General features: G+C 44.5%; 1 pseudogene; it reads left to right on the top strand.

The window, feature by feature from the left end:
- The first annotated feature begins 855 nt into the window (after positions 1–855).
- On the top strand, positions 856–2493 carry LOC147981707 (uncharacterized; annotated as a pseudogene).
- The last annotated feature ends 3144 nt before the right edge of the window (positions 2494–5637 follow it).

Here is a 5637-nt window from a genome sequence, read left to right as displayed (position 1 = left end):
TAGGCCCTTTTTCTACCAGTGGTCATAGCGTTGTATTCAGCTACGGGGCTGTTATAAATATGATATTATCTAGTAATAAATACGTGCTTTGCATGAATTATTTTGTAGCTTATTGAGATCCATCGTAGTAGTATCGTGTATTTGTAGCACTCAAAATGCTTACAAAATAGGAAATTTATTACCTAGCCTACTATATCGTTGATGCTCCTCATTTTTTGTGTTTTGTGAAGCTTCCGAGTGGCTAACTTCCAACCAGTAAAGAACTAAAGTTGCGACTAACTCAGTTGGCACAGCCAATTTTCTCTTTACCGATATGTGGGTGTGCCAAATACTTCGGTAATACATAGAGAGAAGTGTCGAGTAAGTCAAGCACCAGCCGGCAAATTGTGGCCCCTTGCTCTCCACGATTTGGATCTTCGTGTGGCCGGTTGTTTATCCAGAAGTGGGTGTGGACAGAAAATTGCCACTAATTAGTGAAGGGCTGGCCAAGTTTATCGTTTTCTACACTTGGAACACTCTGGTTTGATCGATTGTTTTGGAATGGTTGGGACTTGGTCACAATTACCCAATTCTCTCTAAATATGCTGTTGCACCCGTTCTGCTGCCCCCAGTAGCAAATGAACTGTGTGAATTTACAAAGATTAAAAACACTTGTCTCCTTTCAAGTGAAAAGAACCAGCAAGCTTAGTTATCTCAGATGCTCACTTGATTCAGCAGAGCCGACGAAGCAAACTGTACTAATAAAAGCAACAGAAGTGAGAGGGCAGTAGGGCAGCAAGGTTAGCTAGTCCATTTCTTGAGTAGCGCAGCCTTGTCGCTCTTAATAATTAGCACACTACTCACAGATCACAGTCCATGGCTGAGATGGTCAAGTCTGCCATGGTTGGGGAAGCAGTTAGCCGAATTATTTCGGGTATTGCCCCCACCAGCAAAGACGAGCACAAAGCAGATGAAGAAGCATCAGGAGGTGGTGGCCTAGAGAGGCTGGAGATGGCGCGCATCAAAATGGAGGCCGCACTCCAAACGTCCAACAAGTGGCAGATCACTGACACATTCCTCCTCCGTTGGCGAAAGAAGCTCAAGCGCACTGCCCAGGACTGCGACGACGTAGCGCGCAGATGCAGCCAACTTTCTCGGGAAGAAGACGAGGCGGAGCAAGTGGTAAGGAAATCCTCATTTCCTAGACGGATGGCTCATGCGAACAAGGTGTTCATCTCCTCTTTCGTTGGCCGCAACAATGATCATCGCTCTGCGGGGAGTGCCACTGCCGCTGCTGTTCGAAGATTCGAGAGGCTTGCAGACGGTGCTGATGAATTTATCAGATATGTGCAGCTCGGCAGGACACCACGACGAGTCGACGACCACACCTGTTCTTCGACCCTCTCACTGGGCATATCTTTGTAGGAAAATCTTTGCTCTATCATGTGTTGCATCCGGGAGGCCAGTTTCACGTATTCGGCATACGACCAATGGGGTTCGAGGAGCGAGGGTTGGAGGTCATCCTATCCTTCGTGTATCAAGATTGCAAGGTGCCCAAGAACAGTTTCCGCCTCGGGTTCATGTTGCATGTTTCCGAGAGTACAGACATAATCGGAACTACAATCAAGTGCTTGCGACCGTTGGCGCCTCACTTCAAATCCATAGCTGAAATTGTCATCAACGAGAGCAGGAACCTCCCCACACAAGATTTCTTCTGTGTGCCACAAGAGATTGCGGATTCACACCTGGAACATTGGAATCACATCCACACAACTTTGATTCGATGGTTCCGTCCAGATCCGTTATGTTGTCAAGGATACGAGCCGCATGACGATATGCCTTCTTGTGGCGGCGGCAGTAGCGGAAACAAATTGAGAATTTCAAGCATCTTTCCAGAACCAGTCTGCCAAGTGTTTTTGCAGCGTCAAATTTCAGTATCCGAGTACAATAGTCAATCGCAGAGATCAACCGCAGCAACTGGTAATCGATGTGGCGGCGACACATCTACTTCTCCGGAGAATTTCGCACCTTTGAAGCTAGTGATTTTATATTTTATTAATGCCTCATCACCCATTGGAGAATCCTGAGTCTACAAGCGAGGACTCTGCGATAGAGGCGATCGATGGAGAGAAGCAACACCTCACCCATGTAAATGTTCACCCGCACCAACTCGATGAGATGCTTCTCCCGAAGGCGATAGATTATATTTATCATAACACCGAGGCTACAAATTACCAGATATGTTGGACATCTAACCATGGCAGTGCACACCTATACGTGGAGAAGACAAGGATGCTCGGGGCATGCATGGACGTCACAACCACACGACGAGTTGTTTGTAAGATGCTTCATCAGGAGCAGCACGATAGACGAATAGGGAAAGTGCAGTTGAAGCTGGTAGCTACATATCTCCTCAAACTATGGATCGTGCGTTCTTCGGAGAGGCTGCGGAGCTTGTTTTCGGCATTGGATCGACTAGCATTGAGGCGAGTAATGCAGTGGACCAGTGGTTAATTAGTTGCCTAAATTTGACATGATTTTTTTGTGTGGTGAAATCTCGTCGTTTTCCACACAGGTTTTCCTTTCAAATTCATGAGCGGCATGATAATTAAGGTTGAATGTTGAGTTGTACCTCATGCTAGTATCATGGTTTTATTGTACAAAGCGTCCTGTGTGTGCAGTCATTGTGCCTAGTCAGTGAAACTCATATTTAAATTTGCCTCTATGAAATTAAATCATTAATACATGGCCCAGGAAAAAACACTGCCATTTTCTTTTCTGAGAGAGACGAACAACATAAGCTGTCTTTGGTGGAGAAGATAAGATGGATGACAAGATTTGATGGACAGAATACACGATACGTTCAAATTATATGGTGGCGTGCCTCACTAGACGTTTGAAGATGAATCTAGGGTTCAAGGTTTCAACAAATTTTTGATGAAGTTTCCGAAATTTTGGCAAACTCAAAATTTGGGAAAAAATAATTTAAAGCCAAATTCATATACACTAAAGAAACTTGTTAATAGTAAGTGAATTTTGGATATTTTGGTGAGGCCTGAAATTGTTTTGTTGCGAAAATCTTAAACATGGAAGTGGACACTCTAGTGGTAGTGGTCCATAAGAATGGAGTCTTCTATCTATCTATCTATCTGTCTTTCTATCTATCTATCTATCTAGTCTAATCTAGGAAGTGGATTTGTAGCACCCGGGTGATCCACACCCCTATACGACATTAAATTCAAAAATATACCGAGAAATTTGGAAAAAAAACCTAAGATTTTGGGATATCAAACCCGGGGCTCGATCTACTTCCGCGTGAAATTTCATGAAAAAATACCAGGAAATGTATCCATGGCAAAAAAGACAAAAAAATCCTATGTATAGAAAAAACTGTTTGGATGGATTTTTGTTCGGACAGTATTTCCTTCGCCACGGATACGTTTTCTGGTATCTTTTCACGAAATTTCACACAGGAGTACATTGAGAACCCATGATTAATATTCATATAGGGGTGTGGAGCACCTAGGAGCTCCTGTGTATTTTCTATCTAATCTAGTACTGTATAAAAGCAAAATACATTCAGAAAAAATATATAAGCAAAATATGGAGGAGAAACAGAAATATTGGCAAGAAAATATCTCGTAAATAAGAAAATACCGACCCTTTATTTGGTTGGCCTTTATAAATTGAGATATTGTGGCCTTACAATCTTCGTAACATGGTAAAATTGTGGAAAATAAACTTAATGTGACAACCACTTCGATCAGACTAAACATGACCAGATGATGATGATGCCTAAGGCGATAGATTATCTTTGCCATAATGCCGAGGCTATGTCACAGCAGGTATGCTGGAGGTCTAACCATGGCAGTGCACGCCTATGCGTGCAGAAGACATGCGTGCAAAGAAAGCTCAGAGCACGCAGAGGTAGAGTGCCAGACGACAAGGTACTATGAGTACTAAGGGGCTTCGTCTGGTGCAGCAGGATCAGCGGATACAAATGATGAAGCAGATAGCTGGAACATTTCTAAAACTATAGGTTGTGCTTGTGCGATCCATCAGAGGTTGCATAGCTTCTTTACTACCTGTCTCAATCATTTAGGACAAAAGTACTGATAATTGGTCAAGTTTCATAAGCCCTCCTTTTCGGTATAGAGATTCACATTTATTCCTAGCTCATCGATTTGACAACTTAACTATGGGATGGGTTGATTTGGAGTTGGCAGAATCACATTTATTCCTAGTTCATCGATTTGACAACTAAACTATGGGATGGGTTGATTTGGAGTTGGCATAATTACTGAAGAAAGAACTGTCCAAGATTTTGAAGAGGAGAAAGGGGGTAGAATTGGGGATAATCTTGTGAATGCTGAAACAAATTTCAAGATTACTAGAGAAAGTAAGCTACATGCTGAGATCGGTAAAGTGAATGCTGAACTTCAGAAAGTGCTGCAGGAAAAACTGAAATTATTTCTGAAGGCCCAAACTAAACAGCATTTGATTCAGGTGATGGCAGAATTTGAGCAGAAGAAGAGATTCTTGATGGGGCAACTATAAATTTCCACAAAGTGATGGGGATGAAATTTTAAAAAGACAGGGATATATAAGCGAAGGAGGAGAAGAAAACCTGAGGTATATGATTGGAGAGCTTCTTAAATAAAAGTAGGTTTCCAGTTCAAAGGCAGAAAAAGACATGACAAAGTTGAGAAAGATTAAGGAAATTTGTGATGGATGAACACGTGCAAGTGTTGCTAAACCAAGGTCAGGTAAAACCATGTGGTGGCACGTGCTCCCCAAACCAGTTGGGAGCGACCCAGTAAAAATACCCAAGCCTCTATATCCGGCAGTGTTTTCGCAATGAGACTTACCCACTTGGTTGAAAGCGGCCTGGCAGTAACTCATTTGATGGCACATGTATTTGTTTGGTACCTGGTTGGGTACGAATGCGCTGTGACTTTGGTTTGCTGTTTCAAATTTTTTTTGAACTGCCATACGACTTATTTAGGTAGATTTAGCATATGTTTAGCGTTTCTTCCTGTGCTTGCGTTCAGTCCACGGCGGCGCCGTCTCGGTCGCTGTCAGTTTGGCCACTGTTGGGTTTGCATGTTTCTTCCAATCGGTGGCGCTTTTCCCGTGTCCTCTCGAGATTTCCTTGCCTGCGTGTCGTTCGTTCCAGAGCTTGCCGCTGTTTTCCATCGGTGCCGAATTTCTTGTGTTTTCGGGAGGCTTCCTGTGAGCTGCAGGGCTATAAATAGGCTGTCCCTCTCCTTGTGTCATGGCGTGTGGTTTCATTGTTGCTCGATGGTTTCTTCTTCATCTAGCCGTAATGAACCGGTGGTAGGCGGCTGCGTCGTCGTTTAGGGCAGCTACGGCCTGCTGCAACTCAAGGACTCGCCGAGCTTCAGCACGATCAGGCCGGAGAGCAGCGTCGTGTAGATGGCCAACGTGTCCACGTTCTTAAGTCCGCCGAGCTCGCCGGGAGGGGGCCAGAGATGCTGGTCGCCACCAGGGCGGTTGCCGCTGTCTCCGACTCGACCGTCAGCTCGACGTCATCGTCATAGTCTCATCCTCGCTGGTGCAACGTGTCTCTCTTCTCGGCGCTCAACATCGATTGCTGGGCTGCACTAGCTGCCGCTGCTTATAGGCCGCCCGTGATGC

The sequence above is a fragment of the Triticum urartu genome, chromosome 3A (genome assembly GCF_056163025.1).
Source record: "Triticum urartu cultivar PI428250 chromosome 3A, HENAU_Tu73, whole genome shotgun sequence".
NCBI classification, from domain to species: domain Eukaryota; kingdom Viridiplantae; phylum Streptophyta; class Magnoliopsida; order Poales; family Poaceae; genus Triticum; species Triticum urartu.
The sequence above is the reverse complement of the archived record's forward strand: the minus strand, read 5'-3'. Positions and strand labels throughout refer to the sequence as shown.